General features: G+C 37.5%; 1 pseudogene; it reads right to left on the minus strand.

Moving 5' to 3' along the window:
- Positions 1 to 580: 580 nt before the first annotated feature.
- The window catches only part of LOC125094117 (ribosomal protein L18-like), a 46264-nt pseudogene continuing 23387 nt past the window's right edge, over positions 581 to 23457 (minus strand).

Below are 23457 nucleotides of genomic sequence, written 5' to 3' on the forward strand. Positions count from 1 at the left end.
TGTAATTTCTGGGGCTACTTAAACAGATGAAAATATTGCTGAAAGAGATTTTTAAATCTACTTATGTATATGATAAGTTATAAAGAGTAGATTTAACTTCACCAGAATTCCTGGCTTCCAGAATCAAAATATTTATTGGTAATTACCCATACAAAATATGAGAAAACACAGATTTGGGACTTTGTTCTGTTAATATGAAGATTGCTCATTAAATTAGAATGGCATTTTGGGTCATTGTTTCTAATAAAGATTTTTTTTTTTTTTAATTTATTTGACAGAGAGAGACCACAAGTAGGCAGAGAGGCAGGCAGAGAAAGAGGAAGGGAAGCAGGTTCCCCGCTGAGCAGAAAGCCCGATGCGGGGCTCGATCCCAGGACCCTGGGATCATGACCTGAGCCGCAGGCAGAGGCTTTAACCCACTGAGCCACCCAGGCACCCCATTGTTTCTAAGTTTAACATAAAAATGAAATAAACTATTTACAGTAGGAAGAAGGTTTATATGGGGGAGTCTAGAAGCTATTTGTAGATAGGCTGATGGTGTGTTTACCTATGGCAGTGTTAGTTAAACTTGTTCAGGAACTCACAGTTCTCTTCTCACTCTCAGTGGTCCTGGTCTGGCTGCTGTCATGTGGTCACCTGGGGAAGAAAGCCCCATGGCTCCGTACGCTTGAGAAAAGGTGAACAGAATAAGTTATAAGATGTTTTCACATCTTTCCGAGGAAATGTTGAAAAGCATATTTTGTTTCCCACATATGTTAATATTTTCAATTATTAATATGAAGTCCTTCATATAATAATCTCCTTATATTCCAAAGAACCCTGCTGTTCATTCAAATAACTTTACTCTTGCTTACAAGTAGCCTGATGAAAACAGCAATAATGGGAACATTGCCATCAATGCAACTAAATGTGGTCTTGTTTTCAACTCTAATTCCAGAGAACAAACAGAAAGGCTCTAACTCATTGGCCCATGTATCAGAGGCTTAGTTTCTCCCCAAATTCTTACATAACATAAGACAAATCCTTCTCCTGACCCTTTCCAGCAAAAACCAACACCTCCCCAAACAAAACTGCCTCTAAATCATTACTTTTTCATCTTATAGCAAAAATATCTTGGACTGTGCTGAATTTTAAAAATGAAGCTAATTCATTTTAGAAAATATATATATATTTTTACCCTGTGGTTAAGATGAAGCCTCAACTTTCTGATTCATCTTCATTTAAACTTCTGCCAATATAAATGAGAAATGCTGACCGTGAATGACCTTGTTGTTGGGGGTGACACTAGAGTTTCATGCCTATTTTGATATCCAACATATAAGGACAGTTTCTGAGGATCCATTCCTTGTAGATGCAACCCTGAGTTTTTTTTTTTTTTTTTTTTTTGTACTAAGACTGTGGTGGTGGTTAGTAAGGAAATCTTGGATTAATATGATAACAGATTAAAAGAGACCAGCTCCCTGCTTCCTAGTACAGAGCCTAAACCCTGCTATTCCTGGGTACAGGAGGTTATGCGTTTGTTAGAACAGAGAGCAAAGATTAGTGTACCAAAAACTTACAGACCAGAGGATCGGTCTATTAGAGAAATGCAAGAAAAAGTTTACTTTCTTTGCAAACCCTCTGACCTTTGACCCTTGCTAAACTACACGTAAAACAGCTACCTATCATACCTCTATCATACCTCTTAATAAGCTTTAAGGATTTTATTTATTTAATTAAATTTGTAAATGAATCAAATGTGCTCACTTAGGCAAGGGGGCTTCTCCCTAACTCTGGGGTTTTATTTTGATTTAGGTATGGCATCAAATTAAGCGTGGTCCTTGTTAATGCCCTTGAACTGCTTTTGTAGATGTCCACAAAACCAGATGAAGACCTGCTTTACAAGGAACACAGTGACCGGAGGAGAAGGAAGTGTCCCTCCAAATAAGCTCCATTCTAGAGAAGCAAATATTCAAATTTCATCTGGTTAGGTTTTTAATTGTGCCCTAAATAAACAGGTCGCTGCTGTAGTATAGACACAATTGAAAGGTTCTCAAGTCCTAAATCAACAGTCTTGCTGCAACATTCTGCAGTGGCTGAGTTTCCTGGGTGGTCTTTAAGAATTGCCCCGGGGGGTAGGCACTGTCCTAGTCTAATCCGGATGTTACAGAGGTATGTAAAATGGCATGTCTTGCAAGTTTAGTTTATGTGTTGTCTAGTCCTTCATGTGGACAGAGACATTCCTTTAAGCTTTTTTGGAACCTCTGTGGAATGAACGGGCTGGAAAAGCTTCCCTAACATTGACTTTCTTAATAAAAGCTTTGAAATGAGATCAGGCATTTTCGTTGAAATATGAAAATATATACAAGACAACAGACAAACTTTTAGAATTAGAGTGCGGGTTTGAAATTTGAATGTTGAATCTGTGCCTGACTCTTAATCTACCATCGAGTTTTGTTTGCTTTTGCATCCCACAATCATGGTTGTCAGTTTAAAATTAACTGTAATGTTTATTTATTTATTTTTTTTTTTGGTTTTAAATGAGGGAGACGATAACAGGGCATCTGGTGCACAACGTGATATCAGCGATCACCATGGCCATCAGTTCATCGATGTACTGGATATATAAAATAATGGGATTAATATTAATCTTTCCATGGAATTGGGAAGAAAGGCTGTGAGGAGATAACCTCTGAGACAGGGAGTTTTTGGAGCCAAGGGAGAACCCCTCCCAGTTGGATCCCCAATAAGGGAACTGACAGCACCCAGAAATACGTACACTGACGTGCCACTCCAGCACCTGTCTTGCTAACAGCCCCGAAGGAACCTGTTTCGGTGAGCCCAGTAAATCAAAGTGGCATCTCCCTTAAGAGGTAACTGGAAGGGAAGCTGTCCAAAGCATGCATTCCATTCCTTACTGGGCCACCTGGAATTTAAAGCGAAAACACTGGCTTTTACTTCAAATGCATAAGGAGCCTACCTCCCTGGCGTGACCTTTCGCTCATTTTAGAGAATTAAACAGAGCTTACCAAAGGGTAACCTTCTCTCTTTTTCATGCACCTGCACACATCCCAAATCGAGACTGCCGAAACTAAATGATCCTTCAAAGCTTGGAAACAGTGATGACCTTTTGTGAGTAAGTCTTCCTGGAAAACATCTGGGAGGAAAGGTCTTGATAATATTAGAATCAATGTCAAAAGAGCTGATAATTTGAGAAAACATTTAAAAATTCAGAATTTATTTTCAAATGGAATCTCAAACTCCTGGGAAAGGCAGAACTTGCTTGAAATTAAATGAAAAAGGAAATGTATTCTTGCCTTGAGCTCTATGGCTGGAGTGAAAAGCCCATGCAAAGTAATTATGTGAGGGTTACAAAGATGAATATTCTAATCATTTCTTTCCAACCAGTTATTTTCGGTAAGAAATCCTGTCAAAGTGTGCCGCTTCCAATTATTCAAATAAGAAAGGCCAGTGTAAATGGTTTTAATCCTCTCTAGTCCAATGAATGTGGTGTGGATGTCCTGTGGATACAGACACTCAGTTATCTTCCTTGTTGACACGCATAAGAAAATTCCGGCTGGGCACCCATGATTTATTCTTTATATCTGGAGCTGCGCTGTAATCATTCACCTCGTTTCAAGTAGAGTTTGGCAACTTTATCTCGCTTGCAGTTTGCATTTTTTGAAAGTGAAAATATATTCTGCAGCTTTTGATGTGTTGATTGGTGGGAAGGTAGAGACCCCCGCTCTCAGTCTCCAGAGACATGGGCTCAGTGGCTAAATGAAGACCTCTAGTGCTTTCTTGTTAGCCAAGATAGATCTACATCCCGATGAACCACAACTAGTCAATAGCAGAGGCTCTCAGCACATGTTCTCAGAAGCCACAAATCAGTTTTCCCTGGGACTTCGTTATCGGCATATTGTGCCTTAGGCCGTGCCCTGCTGCTGCTTGCCCGACTGTAATTTTTCCCCCAGTGAAGTTTTTAAAGTCACAGGCTGAGACCATAACCGTGCTCTCCTGGCAACAAGGCTGTCACAAGCCTGCCAGATATCAATTGCCCATCAAATAAATTGCTGCTTTAATGTACTCAGCCTCTCACTATTAAAAGGAGGTTCAATGCCAGCAGGATTTCCCACTGTTATGTTTTCTTCCTCCAGAATTTATTTCCAAATGTCTCCTTACCTAGGGCTAGCATTTATATGATACTGATGTATGTTCAGGGGTTGGCCCACTATGTTTTTAAGTCTCCATTATTTTTGCCTGAAGTACTGCAATAGCCCCCTGATTAGTTTCAACATAACCAGTGCCTTGCCTGCCTAATCCGCTCATTCCTTGCTTCCAGAGGCATCTTCCTTAAATCTAGTCACATTTCTCGTCTTTTTAGAATTTCCCATTGGCTCTCCACAATCTCTGGAAGATCCCCTTGTGTCAGACCCTAAAAGACCCTGTAAAAATAGCATGTTATTAGGGAGAATTGCTTTCTGGGGATACCAGACTGTCCCCTGAAAGTAGTCCAGCGCCCCTCCTTGGTAAAATTATAGTTTGAATTTAGGCCCCAAGCTATGTTTGAAATACCTGTGTTACTGGCTTATGGTACTGCTTTTAAAAGGATTAGTGGGTTATTTTTGTGAGGGGGAGCCCCATCTCTGGCCAGCCCTGATGTGCTCTGGACAGATCAACTCCTAAACACAAATTGTCTCTCTCAGCGAATAAACCGCTCTCCCCATGAGAGCCAGGCCTCCTCTTCTCGAAGATTTCCATTACACACAGTGCCCTGAAAGAAGAGACCGCTGTTTCTGCATATCCCGGTCTTGGCTGGGGTCAATTCTCATTCTCCTCTGCTCTGATGTTCTCTGGTTCTCCATTTCTCAGGGAAGCACCTTCCTCCTTCTCTGCCAATAGAAGCCATTATTCACCACCCTAAACTACAGTGTAAGAGCAGGGCACCACCGCTGCCTGCGGCTCAGGTCATGATCTCAGGGTCCTGGGATCGAGTCCCGCATCCGGCTCTCTGCTCAGCAGGGAGCCTGCTTCCCTCTCTCTCTCTCTCTCTCTCTCTCTGCCTGCCTCTCCATCTACTTGTGATCTCTCTCTGTCAAATAAATAAATAAAATCTTTAAAAAAAAAAAAAAAAGAGCAGGGCACCAAATTTTAGAGCAGTATCAATGCGCATGAGGACACTCCAGAAATAGCGAGCTATTCCTAGTTCCCCAAGTGCCCACCTCTTCAAGCCAGTGACTTTGCCTCCTACACGCTGTGGTTGCCTTCGCCTGGATTCTTTTTCTTTATCCACCTGCTGAAATCTTACTCACTCCCGAAGTCTCAACTCAAACATCACCTCTTCTCTGACATTTACAAAGGCTAAAGGAAAAAAAAAATATACATATATATATATATAATATATATAAAAATTTATATAAAATATATTTATAATTTATATAGAAAATTTATATATATATATATATATATATATTTTTTTTTTTAATGAGAGAGGCTTGGGAAAGAAAGCAGCAGAGTGGGAGAGATTGATCTGCTGGGGTAATTGATGAAGTCCAGTCCAGAAGGAGATGATAAAGGTAAGATCAAAAGCGCAGAGGGAAAACATTGTGTGCCTGTTCGTACACACCCCCGTGGATTGTAACCATTTGTTTGCTCATAGCTCTCCTGCTCCAATGGGGTGGTGCCCCTAAGCCACCATCTTCTCTTTTTCAGATCACTGTAATAACTCCCGAAGTGGCCTCCTTATTTGTACTCTGGGTCCACTCTAGAGTAAGCTTGGCACAGCGGCCAATGAAATCTTATAATGCAGTCAGATCAGGTTACACTGCTAAAAATCTCTCCAACCCATTCCATGTAGACGCCAGTGGGCCACAGGTCTCCACATGATGCGCTGCCGTTCCTTCTCCTTTAACGAGCATATGACCGCCTCATACTATGTTTGCATTACTTATTTTTGTAGTTTATTTGTGTGAGCTCCATAAAGAAAGTTTCTGTTTACTTTTCTGCTCTATCACCAATAACAGGGACACCTAGTAAATCTTCAGTAAGTATTGAATTTTCCCATGGATAGCCATACATAAAAATAGGACATATGGGTAGAAGTTAAAAAACTCATAGAATTTGTGTCCTGAATGATTTTGGCAAAAATCTTGGCTATCCCTAACAAAAGACCTTTTCAATACAATTTCTTGACTACTAGCTGAACCTACTACATTTGAAGTGCCCCATAAGGACCCTACAGCTTGTAAGAGAATAAGACATTGAGGTTCTTATCCTCACATATCTCTTTCTGAATATTCTTATACAACTTCACCAAAAAAAAGAAGAAAAAATATTCACGAGGAGAAAGTAAGCAAAGTTAATGAAGTTCGTAATTTATGTTTGGATAACTAAAATCAATGGAGACAACTTCATATCTCTTTGCATGTTTATGTTTCAGTTGTTATTCTATCTATAAACTTCCATTATAATTTTTATTCAGAAAGTGGTCTCCAGTTGGTATTCAAGTTGTTTTTTCTTTATAATCTATGTTTTACAGAAACATGTCATCCTAGCTGAAGGAATCATTTTTATTTTAAACTCCAGAAAAGTGTGTTTCTTAACTGAATCCATAACCAGTATTAGATTTTTATCTTTCATGACACAAATGTGCCAACAGAACATTTTCATGCCAAAAGACAGTTATACCTTCTGTGCCGTGAAGAGCAGAGTAGTGGCTGTTTGGGCTTTGAACAACATATCAGTGAAGTCATGTCACACATTTCTCAATGCCATTACGCAAACAGAGGAAGAATGAAAGCCAGAGCCTGTAAAAGTAATTCTTGGATGGCTTGAGAAGTGTATAAAATGTGCTCTATAATTTTCAGCCTCCTGCAGTGCAAGTGATTAGCTAAAGAAACACTTTGAACCTGTTAGTTGTACATCTTTTAAACCATTTTAAATTATGGAAAAGACAGTCCTCAAGAAATTAATTAAAGTTTTGGACAATAATGCAATCAGGGATATCTGTGTTTGCAGTCTTTCCTCTCTGCTTGCATACATCTTTCTCTGTCAAGTACATCAAACAGCTAATTAGCCTCATTTTGAGAGCTTCACTGCTCACATCACTTAAAAGGATCTCCAGGCTGCCTTCTTAGAGACTTTGCACTTTCTTTGCGTTGGTTTCCTGAATGCCTCCTAGACTTTGGAAGAATCTATTCTCTACGTATCGGAGCAACTTTAAAAGTAGATGGGTTTTCTTTCCCACAAATGAGTTTTGTTTCCTCACTCACGATCAGTATTTTATAAATAATCTCGTAAAGGTTGATAAACCTATTTCACCTGGTATTTGCTTATTTTAAATACCCTTGGTTTGCTGAAGACATCTGAAAAACATTAGAATGACTGCTTTTTATTAAGACATGTGGTACCAGAAAAAAAAAAAAAAAATTATGGGACTAAGTGTTGCTTTCATTTAGCATAAAGCGTTACCATGACAAAAGTTCGGTGTTTCAAATACCCATTTTAGAAATAACTACAGGTCACATGATCTACAGATATCACATGTTAGCACATGTTAAAAGTTATAACCATAACTAGAGACAGAATTTCTGACTCACAGCTTCCATTAATCTGAACTATCACATGTCATCTCAAGTTGACTATAAAAATAACTCAAGACGCCAGAGTGCTTCAATTAACAGCTGAAATATTGTGATATTTTAACACAGGTGATATAAAGACTCAGAGCCACAAATAGATACATGGCTGTGAGTTATAGCTATTTCCTTGCAGGTTTATTGTTGAGGGCAGATGCAGAGAATGCCTTCTGTTTGCAAAAGCCAATCAAGCAGGGCAGGGTATGGGGGGGTGGGGGGTGGGTCGAAGTGGATTCCACTTACACGGTTTCTTGATCATTTAAATATATGTATGAATAGGACCTGGGGCAGGAGAGGTGACAGGCAGTCCAAGAACACCCATGAGTATTTAAGATAGGGATTGCTCAGTATCTTGAGTAGAACAAGGTGCCCAGAGTAGCCAAATAGACATTTGTGAAATAAGGACAGCAGGAATGTTAGACTTCCACCATGACTGTAGGATGGTTGGAGCATGATTTTAAATGTAAATACATTAAGTCATCGAATCTTTGTAACAAACTTTTTTTTTTTAAGATTTTATTTATTTATTTGACAGAGAGATCACAGGTAGTCAGAGAGGCAGGCAGAGAGAGAGGGGGAAGCAGGCTCCTCACTGAGCAGAGAGCCCGATGCGGGGCTCGATCCCAGGACCCTGAGATCATGACCTGAGCTGAAGGCAGAGGTTTAACCCACTGAGCCACCCAGGTGCCCCTGTAACAAACTTTTAAGGTTGGTTCTGTTCTTAAATATTATCACTGACTTACCAACGGAGTACCTGAGCTGTCGCGCGTTTAAATAACTTGCTCAAGGTCACACATCCACTAAATGGTGGGTTTGGGATTTGATTCCAGGCACATGGACTCCAGAGTGCTGGAAAGGCAGAAATGATGGAGAAAGGGTGGCAGAGATGGAAATGGGAGGTGAAGAAGGAAGGGAGAGAAGAAAAGAAGACCAAATCGAGGCTAGAAAAGAAGCTATTTGTTTAGTGACACCTAATATTACAACTTTAATGGGAGGTCAGAATGTTTAAGGAGTAAAGGAAGGAATGGTGGGAAAAAGATTTCCGTGAGGAGTGTGATATTTGACCTATGCTTTTGAAGTGAATCATACTGGATTTAAGACTTTTTTTTTGCCTTAAAATTTCATTAAAACTGAACTCCTAAGTAGTATTAATGCCTACTAAAGTATATTTTCATACCAAGCAGAAAATAATTTCAACAAAAATAAATATTACAGTTTCAAAGGAGAGGGAATGAAAGCCAGGTTGATACACAAACTATCCAAATAAAGTGAGGAAAAATAAAAACACATGAACACTTAAATTTTTACTCATATTTTACTAGGAGCATGCTCGTAAGCCCCTATATTTCAAAAGTATGCTATCAAGACTTTAAGGCTGGCCTCATGCAGGTACGCCTGAAAAGAACAATAAGCAAGAAGTCCTCTTCGCTGCTTGCAATGACATGAAGCTGAAGATATTTGTAGGGTGGCAGCTGCTGAATCTCGGCCCATTTTTCATTGTGCTCTCTTTGGCAAGCACATTTGTGAGACATGAGTCTCCTTTATCTGGCTTCAGTGCCCTGAATTGGTGGTGTCTGGGTCTTAGATGGGCTGGGCAACCCGTAGCCATGGAAACGATTTAGGAACAAAGCTGGCTAGAAGTTACATAAATCGTCACCCAGTATGTACATCTCACTGCAAAGCTGAGGAAATTTGTCCCTTAGAGGCTAGGACTATTCATACCGTCAACCAACCCACACTTACTGAGTGCTAACCATGTGCCAGGCAGTGTTCTAGACATCGAGTTGGGGTGTTTGTTTAAGCTCACATAGCTAATGCATGCTGGGCAGGAAAAGCAAGATCTTTGGTCACTCCTTCTAGTTACCAACTCTCGAGGTTGTTTTCTCAACTCAGTTTTGAAAAGGTGTCTGATTATCTGACTTGTCATAATTGTCCAATTTCTAGATGGTCGCTTCTTGCTATTTATTTTCCAGATAGAACCAACCTAGACGTATTTTGTTATTGGAAGAGCAGGTCACTGCTGGGAATTTGAATTTTGCCCTCCATGTCTTATCATCCTGTTTAGTACTAAATATAGCTTAAAATTTATGTCGATACAACTCCTGGGGATGTAAGTCCTAATTGCAGCAACTAGAAACGGTCACTGGTAGTAGATGGTTTTTGCTACCTCTGTATGTATTTAATATTAGATGTTTAGTTTTTCAAAGAACTTTCTGTATTTGAAAGAAGTTACCCAAGCATGATAGGATGTGATCTTTGTTACAACATTCTAATTATAAGATAACTCGATTCATAGCTTCCCCTACATTTGTTATACTTCTATATTTTAATGGTTATTGGAGGGATCAGTATTGAATCCAGGTATGTCTGACTTCAGTGCTTTCCTCCCCCACCTTGATTGCTGAGATATAATATTATTTTTTTGCATTATTATTGGGCCACGTACCTCTTTCCATTGTCTATTTCACCAGTAATAAAAGTTTCTATCCTGTTCACCCAGGTTAACCTATGTATATTTTAGAACCCAGAACTTTCATTTCTTCCTGCCCTGGGGCTGTATCTTCCATTACCAAGGCAAAACAACTGTTGCCAATGCATCTCAAGTATTAATAGCTTTTTAGATAGCTGTCTTATTATATGGTTGGCTAATATTTGTTAGCTACTAGAGTAAATCAACTAAATATTTCATAATTGTTCCTGAAACATATATGACATGCATCAACATGTCTATAACTATATATATCTACATTTTTTGCCCACCTTTTTGGTGTTCAATATCTTCTTGCTTATTTTAAGTGCATTGATCATATTGATGAGGATCTTTTTGAAACATATATATGTATTTTACTGTTATTGTCTACTAGGAAAACTACTGAATGGCACTCTCTAAGTAGCACACTGATACAAATCATATTTAATTTCTGGACATAGAGATATCAACTCACTTGCTAGTAGGTTTTTAGTAGTTATTCAGCCCATTATTTTTCCTCTGAGCCAGCCATATTTTTTCTTCCTTTACAAAGGAACTTTACAAGATTTGGGTACTAGTACTAATGAGGGATATTTATCAGGGCTCCATTTCACCTTGGAGAAGAAATAGCACAGCGTTGACTGTACTGTGATCCATGCTGATCCTTTGGTTTAGTTAACTGTTTACTGACTGATTCCTGTGACCAAGCCCCCACCTTAAGTCTTTGTTTCACTTGGTTCCTATTTTGTTCTTCCATGTTTGAGTCTGTGGCTTGAACCTACTTTAACCGTGGACTTGGCTGATCATGTAGTAGGGATAGTCCCTTGTCCTTGCAGGTCCTCTCTGAGTCTGTGATTATGTTCCCGAATTCCCAACCAAGAGGAGTGGCCACATGTATTCCCATAGCTCTTGGGTTTTAACCACCTGCCTTCTTTGGTTTTACTAATGGGCCTTTCACAAAATATCATCATTGTGGTTTTACTTACCTAGTTTTATAGCTATGATTTCAACTTCCAAATATCAAAAGCAGTCTATGTACTATATTTTTTGTGTGATAATAGTGGTTGCTTAGGTAATGTTTATTGAATGAGTCAAATAAAAAATAATTTCTGCAAATTTTCTATTTTTAGAGTATCTGCTGCCCTGCTTGACCTCCATGCTATTATACCAATTGTTACCCCTGGTCATTGCCACATATCACCTACTGCCATTCTCAATTTCTGACTTTCACTTCCTACAAGTTGCTGCCTTGTTCTCAAGCACATGAATCACAATAGTGGGTGCACCTATTTTCCAGCCTTTTAGTTCCAGACTCTTCTGAATAGACTCTACATTGCAGTGCCTACCAAACTCAGAGTTCTTATTCTGATATATTAATATTACTATTAGTTAACATGTTTGACTACTTGCTCTGAATCAGGCACTATTCTGTTTCCTTTTAAAGATTTTATTTACTTTTTTTTTTTTTTTTTTTGAGAGAGAGAGAGAGAGAAAGAGAGAGAGAATGAGTGGGTAGGAGGGGCAGAGGGAGAAGCAGACTGCCGGCTGGGCAGGGAGCCCGATACAGACTCAATTCTGGGACCTTGGCATCATGACCTGAGTTGAAGGCAGATACTTAACCAACTGAGCCATCCAGGAGCCCTGAACCAGGCACTATTTTAAATGCCTGTGCTATCATTATAAAAACTGCTTATCTAATTAAAAAAAATTAGGGTCATGTAAATTCTAATGAGCCTGATTAAGGTAATTTTCATGTAAATATCATTAGATCTGAACAATTATAAAGTCACAGTCACCAGACAATATATATATAGTGGGAAATCCAAGAATTTTCATGTTTTTTATAGGTTTTATTACAGCTATTAAGTTTCTGTTCTAAGATTCTGACCCAAGGATTTGCTCTAAATGGTGAGAAAGTAGAAAATGAATATATCAATCTGTTTGTGTTTTCATAGGCTTCTTTCGTCCCCATGCCTATTGTTAAGTGTAAGCTTGTAAGTGAGTTTTCACATCATTTCTGTAGGCAAGAGAAACTTACGAACATACCTAAAAATTATTCTGGAATTAATGACATTCATCATAATTGCTTCATGATTGCCTTTTGTGAATTTCTAACTGGACGTGGACATTCTTTATAATCAGGGTGTGTATGTAACGTTTTAACCTAAAATTTTAAAATACCAGGTAGAAGAGTGCATACTCAATGAAGGACATAGAGAGAACTCCATGATTACTGAGCTCAGTCTGTAGTATTGTCTTCTGCCAATAATGACAGCCACACTGAAATGACATGAAATGAATAGGGCCGTAATTATTATCGAAATAAATCCTAAAAAGATGGACATATTCCTTTTAGTTTTCAAGATGAAATACAGTAAAGAGAATAATTAAAAGATAGTGATTTTGTAATTCCAAGGACAAATTCATCATATACAGCAAATATTACAGCAGAGGGGATTGACATCATGGTAAGTTTGCCTCAAATCTATTATCTTTCAGTTAATGATACCTATCATCATGGAAATTTGAAACCCTAAAGTAACATATTAAGTTGTTCTTATTAATCTGGTTTGTAACTGGAGTTCTTTATTCTAAATTTGGAATGAGAGATATCATTTTATTTCGAGCATTGATGAGACTCCCACAATAGCTGAAATATTCTGAAAGAAGCACATACCCAGAATAATAATAGTAATGTCAGATGTCAGATAGTCTTTCTTTGGTACTGCTAAATCCTTAAAGTAAAAATTTACGTAATCATTTCATTTCCAGTGTAGCTGAAACACATTTATATTCAAGTTATTATGACTTGTAGACTACTCTGGAGATTTGTGTGAGGAGGGTCTTGGTGACAAGAATATGTAAAAAGACATTCTCATCTGCCAGTCCAATTCATGCCACATCAGTAATGTGAAAGAATTTACAACCTACAAGTGTAACTATTGAGTTCATTAGCCAGATACTTAAAACAAATGTACCTCTAGTTGGATATCAATAATTACCATAGCTTGGAATATTTGATACTGATGCTGGCAAAATAAAAGATAAAGTCAGTTCTAATTGTATAATCAATACATGATAGACCGAGGTTTTCATTTCTGGATAAAACATATTTGATGAAAAATAATAAGCTGCTTTTAGTAGAATAGTTTGACTTTCACCTGAAAGTAGTAATTTTTCCGTAGTATTTCTTCCACTTTGAAGTATATCTTTAAAAATAGTATGTCCTAGTTATCTTTCTGTCTCAGTTTTTATAGAGTGGCTCCTTTTTTCCCCTTTTTAAAAATAGGGACAACATTTTCCATTGTACAAACGCACACTGATTTATTTAACCAGTTCCTATATTGATTGTACTTAAGGTGTTTCCAATCATTAGTCACTAGAAGTAAGCTTTAATGAATAACTTAAACATATATTGTTTTCTCATTTGCAAATGTATCTGTCCATACATTTACATAAGTGAGATAGCTGAATCAAAGAGTAAATGCAATTGCTAGTTTGGTGACTATTTTCCAATTGACCTCCATGAGATTGGTTTTGTTTGTTTGTTTGTTTCCATTTCACATTCCTTCTAGAAACATATAAACCATGTATGAAACTCTTACCAAAAATGTAATAGTTATAATCTGAATTTATTTTATTATTAATGAGGTTGAACCCCCTTTCATATGCTTCAGAGCATTTGTATTTCTATGTTTTCTTTTTTTTTTTTTTTTAAGGTTTTATTTTTAAGTAATCTCTATACCCAAAGCCAGGCTTAAATTTACAACACTGAGATCAAGAGTTAAATGCTCCACTGACGAACCTAAAATCCCCTTTTATGTCTTGTCACATTTAATGTCACATTTTGAATTTAGCCTTTTGAAATTTTGAATTAGTGACTCTATGACTAATTCTCTAGCTTTCCACGTGGACTTCTGCTTCTAAAAACCTGGACTTTATGTTGACTATTTTTATAGATTTTATTTATTTATTTGAGAGAGGGAGTGGGTGCACACACAAATACAGGGAGGGAAAGGGACAAGTAGATTCCTCACTGAGCATGGAGCCCTACATGGCGCTCTGTCTCACCACCCTGAGATCATGACCTGAGCCAAAATCGAGAGTACGTCACTTAACCTACTGAGACACCCAGGTGTCCCCTCCTGTTGATTTTGACCCTTCTCCATGCTGACAATACGCCTCACCGACCTCATGTAATGCTTCCCATCACAATGTCCTCTCTGCACCACCTGTAGACAATCTCATCTACTCTTGCTCTTTTGGTGCTAAGGGCATCAGTGAGAGAATACAGATAAGTTTCCAGGCAGGAGTGGTGGACTGGGTGTTGTTCAGGAACATTTCTGACTTGATAAAAAAGATGCTTCCTTCTTAAATCAGTAGACTAATACAAAGGTCTCTTTAGGGGTCTCAAGATAAGTTATTCAGTGGAAAGTGATCTGTCTTAATAATAGAATCAGACACGAAAGCTAGAAAAGTTTCAGTCTCTTCAGTCTCTTGATAAGTTTTAGTTTTACTTAATTATAATGAAATCTTTGAAATGATGATGGTATTTGATTCCTATGCAGAGATTTTAGTAACCATATTAGTGTCTCATGGCAAATATCTAGGTTTGAATTTCAGCTTCACTCCCTCCTAGAAGTGATCTAGGGCATGTTAGCTAAATGATCTCAGCTTCAGTTTCTTCAGTAAGTAAAATGTGGTTATTATTAATCATTTAAGATTATTGAGTATTAGGTTAAATAATGACTGTAAATTGCTTAGGATAGTACCTGCCATATCCTAAACAAATACTAAGTGAGAGATAATAAATAAGTTGGTAATATAATAAATAAATAATAGATAATAAATAAATAGTATTTATTATGAATAATATTAATTATATTAGATTTACTGGTAAAGGCAATAAACAAAGTAAGTCACTTTGAACAAAATAAAAAATTTATAAAAAAGTGAGATTCTGATGCTGCTTACATTTATTTTTATTTTTATTTATTTATTTGACAGACAGAGATCACAAGTAGGCAGAGAGGTAGGCAGAGAGAGGAAGGAAAGCAGACTCCCTGCTGAGCAGAGAGCCTGATGTGGGGCTTGATCCCAGGACCCTGAGATCATGACCTGAGCTGAAGGCAGAGGCTTTAACCCCCTGAGCCACCCAGGCACCCCTGCTGCTTACATTTTTAACATTCAACATTCAGGTTGTTAAATCGAAGTTAATAGTTAAATTAAGTTTGTAGAATGACACTTACTCAAAATTACCATCTAACCATCTAACTTACTTTTACTACTTAAAGAATGGTGCTATATATTCAAGAATTTAATTGTTAATCATGTCGCTTCCTACAATTTTTCAGTTGTTAATACATAGTAAAGGAATGTTATTTCCCTGACAAAAAATATTTGTGTCATCACTTGATGACTTTTTAAGTTTCATTTATTTAAAAACTGGAAAAACAATTAATTTTTATCTTGATTCATTAAAAAGTGTAGAAAGAAAATTTTTATGAAACAAAATGTTGCTTTTATATATGTATTTTACTCAGATCTATTATAGTCTCTTCCTTTTCAACACATTTTGTTTCATGCTTCTTAAAAAAGATTTTATTTATTTATTTGAGAGAGAGGGAGAGAGAGAGAGGTTGAGTGAGGGGAAGGGCAGAGGAAGAGGGAAAAGGCAGGGAGCCTGATGTAGGGCTCTATTCCCCTGAGCCAAAGTCACACACTCAACCGACTGAGCTAACCAGGCACCCTTATTTTGTGCTTTTCAAATAAAGGCCATGTCTATTAAATTGGATTAATAAACTCCTAATCGTTTATGGTCTGCGGTTTGAAAAATACTGCCCTATAGTGCATCCTAAAGAGTGTTAGTAGTTATAACAATTCTTTTGAAAAGTTCAAATCTAAACAAAATTTGAAAACTTTGTGGCTTTAATCAAGTTAAACAGGTTTCTCTGGTAAGACTTCTCAGGGTTTAGTATTCTAGTTAAGAATTTCCAAGAAGAAGGTCGATGCAAAATACAGCATTTTCTAATTGTATGTGAGACTGTGCAACAGACAGAACACCTTTGGCTCTTCCTTCCTTTCTTCCTGCCTTCCTTTTTTCCTGTCTTCCTATTTTGTTTCTTCTTTCCTACCTTTTTTCCCAGGGAGCAGTTTGCAGGAAATAGACTGCACGTGTTTTCACATCTCCCCACTTCCTCCCACCGAAAAAATCCCAGGGTATTCTTGGCTACAACATCTTACTCTTTGTATTTTTTATCTGCTCAAATCATACTTTTCTGTATATGAACTTTGAATTTGTCAAACAATCTTCTGACTCTGAAGCAGAGAGTCAGCTCTTTCATTATTTTTTCTTATCCAACACACTTTCAGTTTCTATTCCCTATGGTAGGACCGTCATAAATTTCACATTCTGCACAATTTCACATTATGAAGTCACATCTGCATCATAAATAAAGATTTACTGTTATAACCCTTAGTCTGCTTAGATGCCAGCTATATTTACTGAGTCCATTTGATAGTGTTCTACAGACCAGAAAACAGTTACACTGCTTTAAATCAATAACTAATTACAATTTAGCTGTATGAAAGCAGAAAATAAAGAAATAAAAGATCAGAACTAACTTTTATTGAGTACCTACTATATACCAAAGTTCTTTTTCTTTCAAATGTTACATCCGTTAATTCTGCTACACTAAAAAACAAAACAAAACAAAACAAAAAACCTACTGTAAAGCCTGGTGATTTAAAATAGCAGTGATTTATTACATCCACAGTTCTACAGGTTGGTTGGGCTTAGCTGGGCAACTCTTCCATCGGTTTTGCCTGCAGTTGGTCATGTGACCACAGCCATTTGGCAGCTCGTCTGGGGGTGGGGTATCAAAAATGGCCTTGCAGCATATCTGAGGCATTGATGCTGCCTCTCTTCTGGGTTCCTTTCTGCGTATGATGTCATGATTGAAGACCCCTGAGGCCAAGGCTTGAGAATTTTCAATTCTGCCACATTTTGTTGTTCAAAGCAAGCCACAGTCTGGCTCAGATAGAAGGCCCCTACCTCCTGATAAGAGTAGCTGCCATATATTGTGTCTGTGCTTTCCCATACACCACAGTGATTTAAGAAAATATTTAAAGAATGCTGTAAGATGGCTGAAAAAATAAAGAACTATTTTAAAGCAGAAACCTCAAAGGGAGTTGGAGTAAAAAGCATCTATTCCTGATGAAAAAGAAGTAGTAGCTTATAAAATACATAATATAGAGTAAACAATTGACCATATTCTATGCAAGGCTTTACTCTTCAACTTTAAAAAAATTGTTTAGGAAAAACAAGTTATGATTTATTTCTTTTGTGGGATAAGTGCAATTCAGTAGAAAAAGCAGAAGCTATAGGGTTTTAGAATCTGAGTTTGTATACTGCTCCTCCAATGACCAGTTATGTGGCCTAAGGGTAGCATAACGTATGCAAAGTTTCTTCAGAAAGGGGTACGTAAAAATTAAATGAAATAGGGGCACCTGGGTGGCTCACTAGTTAAGCGTCTGCCTTCAGCTCAGGTTATGATCCCAGCATTCTGGGATCCAGCCCCCTATCGGGCTCCCTGCTCAGCAGGAAGCCTGCTTCTCCCTCTCCCACTCCCCCTGCTTGTATGTTCCCTCTCCTGCTGTCTCTATCTCTGTCAAATAAATAAACAAAATCTTTTAAAAAATTAAATGAAATAATTTTAGAATAACATCAGCATTCAATAAATAATAACCATTGCCCCTGTTTTTTGCTTTATCACTTTGAACTTTGTTAATATCTATTTAAACAGAACTTCAGACTTCATATTGCTTTCTCCTTAACCTTTTCTACTGACTTAAAGTATAAGTAAAGAGGGATATAGGATACATCTTATATGTTTTCCTTTGATTTAAAATGTGATGGTAGAGAGGACAGAAAGAGAAAAATATTTTTTTAACTTTTATTTCCAAAATGAGCAGCGAAGCACCATTTAAAAATCAAGAGCTCAAAAATCATTTTTAAGTGTATGTATATATGTGTTAGGAGATGGTGATTATACTATTAAATTATAGATGTTTTTGATAGAGATATTAAGTTTAAAAAATCAAAGCATAATTTAGTATAACAGATAACAACTAGCAAGTCAATACCTCTAGAGAAAGTCTAGGCCATATACCAACATTTGGAAACTTTGGTCATGTTACCACACCAACAGCACTCGAACTTAAAGTAGGGGACTTAAAGTCAATTTGATATTTTTTAACCAAAAAAACCAAAATGAAATATAAGACACCCAACTGTGGTAAGGGAAGGAGAAGGGCTTCAGGTAGATGTCAAGCTGCCTCTAAGGTAGGTAACAATTAAGGTACCTGCCCAGACTGCCTTCCAAGGTGCGGATTCAGGATTTGTGTAAAGGGATCCTGTTAAGTATGATGGTCTTGTCTTCCTCAATGTTTCTATCTTCTTTTGTTTGTTTGTTTACATCTATCTTCTGCTGGACCTTTACTCTGTAGGAGAAAATGATTGTTTGTTGTTGTAGAGGGGAAGGTTTATTCTACAAATGAAAATAAGACCACGGGTTTATGTTGGGGGATTCTAATAAATATTTCAGTCAATATCAGGAGAGAATCATCTTCCTGAATGATGTGAGAGAGGATCAGTGACCGTGGGGAGGGCAAAGGGAGTGACTGGTCATCCTTGCAGGGCCCTGATGGTTCTGTGACTGCCAGATGTTGGGCTTGAAACAGTGCCAGGCCACTAGGAGGCAGAGAGGGGATAACAATCAAAGACATTAGCCCAAAAGACTGTCAGAAACTACAGGAAGTCTCCTGAGACCACGAGGAAGTCTTATGGAGGCCAGGCCTAGAAGAAAAAACTGCTCTGGTCACCCTAAATTTGTGACTGCTCCTACCCCACTCCCTCAAAATCAAGGTGGATGAGACAAGCCAGGGTTATGCTTAACTTCCTTATGTCTCAGAACATCTCTTATAACATATTTGTAATTGTCCAAAACTCAGAGGAGTGCTAGCATATTAAACATTTACTAGGGGATTCAAAAGTGACCCTCATTCCAGGTAAGGCAATGAAGATAATCTGAATTTTAAAGACATGGCTAAGAGCTATAGGATCTGTCCTGTATGTAGCTGCTTCCTGGCAATAGTCACAAATGCAAAATGTTACAGCCTCACCTTCAGTTTTTACTCTTGGCCGTTATAGACCTATGGCTTGCTGTTACAGACCTATGGTTATATTTAGATAAATAATACTGATGCCCTTTTATTAATTTTTTTTTAATTTTGCTTTTTTAAACCTCTTTTGGAATAGATCTATCTATATGCAGTGTGTCCAATAATACTGAGAGTCCTACCTTCCATGATTCCATGCCATCGCATGATAAAACGCTCTATTTATATTAAAATGAAGATGTTCCTAGGGGAGACATAGAGCAGAATAGAGCAACAAACAGCATTAGAGACTGAATATGTGAAGTGACAGTGATGGCAAAATGGTAGCTTTTGGTACAGAGGCCCAGAAGACGGCAGAAAGACACCATGTGAGCCACCTTGGCTTGACCTTGGCAGCTCTCTTAGCTTTAAGTACTTGCAGTATGGCAGTTCACCCAATGTTTTTTTGTCTCAAGCATCTTCACTTGGTATGTTGTTGTAATATGTTGCTGGCTGAAGGTCAGGGAATATATTTTTCCTTCTGTTAACCAAATGAAGTATTTTATTTTATTTATATATGAGTAATTGAACTCATAGCAATATTGTGATTGCAATGATCTGTTTACTCCAGATAATGAGAGAATAAACCATGAAAATCACCTTAACTTAAGAAGAAATGACACCCAGACTAGGAAAGAAAGAAAAGAAGAAAAATATGAATTAAAGGACTAACGTTCTCTCCTGAAAGACCAGATTTTATGGTGATGGACTAGAAGTGACTAGAGGAAGTAAAAAAAGGATTTCCTTGGAATTGTTGGGGCTATCGACCCTGTGTCCGCAGACAGAGCAGTCAATGAATGGTGTGAAGGAGGACTTAGATTTTCTCTCTTGTTTTGTCTTTCTTTGGGTACATACAATGTGGGTAAAAGTGATTTTACCTCTTTTGAATGCCATCTTATTATCTGTTAAATTCCATATTCTATTAAGTGATCTCTAAGTTTCCTTTCAGAACTAAAACTTGCTATTCTTGATAGAATTCAAATTGAGCAAAAATTCAAAATATTTATCAGAGGAGCTCAAAGTTAATCATTGTCCAGGTGCTTTATTAAGATTACCTGGAAGTTATGGGGCGCCTGGGTGGCTCAGTGGGTTAAAGCCTCTGCCTTCGGCTCAGGTCATGATCCCAGGGTCCTGGGATCGAGCCCCGCATTGGGCTCTCTGCTCGCCAGGGAGCCTGCTTCCCTTCTTCCCTCTCTGCCTGCCTCTCTGCCTATTTGTGATCTCTGTCTGTCAAATAAATAAATAAAATATTAAAAAAAAAAGATTACCTGGAAGTTATATAAGTTAAAACAAGTATCTAGACTAGTATTTCATGACCTTTGTTGTCTATGTATTAAATAGATTTTCTGAGAATTTTAGAACAGGCTATAGGTTCTCCATCAGTTAATCTTTGAATACAGAAGAATTGGTCTTTAATTCAGGTTTAGGTCCTTCCCTGGTCTCCCTTCTGCCCTCACCTTTTTAAAGATTTTATTTGTTCATTTGAGAGAGAGAGAGAGAGAGAAAGCACAAGCAGGGGGAAAGGCGGAGGGAAAAGTAGACTCCCTCCTGAGTTGGGAGCCCGATGTGGGGCTTGATCCCAGGACCTGGAGATCATTAACTGATCCTAAGGCAAACACTTAACCATCTGAAGCACCCACCCCCCACCCCCTGCCTTTTTGGTAAGAGATGGAAAATCCTCTCTATCAGATCAACTGTTGGTTAAAATGACTAGGTCCATAATTAACCATGAGTATAGATTATCTGAATTCTGAGTGGTTGCCTAAAAGTTAATTTCAAACTCACTCCTTCCCAGTATCTATCAAAAGATCTGCAGACAGAAACAATATATAGAAAAGATTGCTTAAAAGATGAAATCTGCCCATTATCCCAGACACTTTAAAAATCTACCCTTAGATTTGGTCAGATCACAGGATGGCTGCCTACCTGGAAGGTATTATATTGACCTTAAAGAATTGCCTTTGCTAAAAGGTTGTTTTAGAGTGATGCCAACAGCACTATGAAACTTGTCTTTATGTCTACTCTAAAAGCACAGTTGAGGATGTAAGCCTATATATTACATGCTACTGGTTTTATGAGGACCATGGGGAAAAATTTCTGTTGGGTATTAGTAACAGCAATAATTTTGCTTCTCCTAACAACTGTTCTGATTTTATCTTATATACCCTGTAAACTGTGTAACTGATCAGGATTCTGTTTTCCCACTGACCGAGAGAGCTTAGGACCAGATTTGCAGCCCACCAGTAGCAAGTATTTATGGTATGAGTTTTTTTAAGGATCTCATTTCTGGCTCCATTTTATAAACCTACTGATATTTTTCTTCCATTTATATATTCTACTTTTAATTCAAGTTATCTCTTTTTTTATTTTTCCTTTTAATCTGAAAAAAGTATTTCTACAACTAGATATGTGTATATCTATCATCTACCTATCTATCATCTTTGCTTATATATTGTTTTTTTTTTACTTTCTTCCTTATTTCAAAAAGGACTTAAAAGAGTTTAACAAAATATATGCAATCATATTTAAAAATATAAACAAGTAAATCAGAAAACAGGGTGAAAATTGTGGTGCACTTACTTGATGGCAAAGATTAGATCAGAATGAAACTTTAATTGGATTCTGTATAGATTCAGGGTAGATAACTCCCCCATGCAGGACTACAGTCAATTACACATGGGTGAACTCTTTGTCTACTTTCTCATTATATTCCTTTAGCCCTTATTGGCCACCATCAGAATAGGGAAGTCACCTTCTACTGTTTTCTTCTGATTTTACCAGTGTATCCGTATCTCTACCCACTTCATAAGCAATATATGGTAATAGGAACCTCCTGTCCCTCTTTTGAAACATTTCCAACTTTTTAAATAAGATGAACTTTATTAAGCATTTCTACCTCTAGAAATATTTATTCTCCTTTCAGAGTGATTTCTTCTTCTTAAAGTGGAAGTAATAATATCAAAGTGATATTTTTGGAGACCACATAGAATAGTGAATCAGGAAAGGGTCTATCTCTACCACTTTCTTGCTATGTGGCTTTGGAAAATCACTTATCTTCTCCATGCCTAAGTTCCTCATCTGCAAAATAAAGATATAGCTCCTGTTTATAAGTTTGATGTGGGAATTAAATGAGTTAATAGATACAGAGTACTTTGATATAATCATCATTAGTAACAGTTCCTCAAAAGTTAGGTACAACTTTGTAGATGTTTTATCAATCGAGTTTGCAATAAAGCAACATTATGCGAAGGAATTCACTTTTGTGATTAATTCTAGGGATGCCTGACATTACAAGAATTAAAGCATGGTCATACACCATATATGAAAACTTCATTTATGAGTGTATTTATTCCATAACAATCCCTTTCCAGAAAATGGTAGGTCATAACAAATGAAAGGGAAAAATAAATAAATAAAAGGAGACACCTGTTTGATGCAGAAGGACTTGTGTTTGAACCTCAGCTTCACCATTTTCTATTCACATAATTAATCAATTATTTAACATCTCAGTTTCCTCATATGTAAAATAAAGGTAGTGTCCACTTTTCATGGTATGGATGTGAAAGATATCTGTCAATTGTTTAAGACAGTCTCAAGATAGTGGGCCGAGAGAGAGACAATGTATGGCTACAAGTTTTCTTCAGGTCTAAACTTTGGGACACCCCCAAACTGAGGGCAAGGAATAGTCCTTGAGAGGCTTTGTTTCTGTTTCTGGGAGTGGAACTTGCCTCAGTTCTCTGAGAGGTCTTACGTTTTAGACAAGAAGCATATGTGTTAGCAGTTGAATGGTTCTCCGATGCCTCCTACTCATAGAAATTGAGGACCTAGAGTTTTCTTGTTATCTTTTCCTTTATCTTATTTAATCAAAACTCAAAATATTTTTGATATCATTTTATTAAAATTTTGTGGATTTTCTATAGATCTGATGGGGTTCCACCAAAAGTTCTAAATGCCACATCCATACGTCTTTTTGAGAGAGGCCTGACTCTACTTTGAGCTCTGTGTGAGGCTGCTCTGTGACAATGTCCTTAAGATTCTTATCACTGAGAAGGTCTACCAGGTACCATTTGAGATTTTACAAAAGTTATAAAAAGAGCAAACAGCCATACCCCCATGGAGTCTGGCTATAGGTCCCAAACCTATATGTGATCT

Source organism: Lutra lutra, chromosome 2 (genome assembly GCF_902655055.1).
Source record: "Lutra lutra chromosome 2, mLutLut1.2, whole genome shotgun sequence".
NCBI classification, from domain to species: domain Eukaryota; kingdom Metazoa; phylum Chordata; class Mammalia; order Carnivora; family Mustelidae; genus Lutra; species Lutra lutra.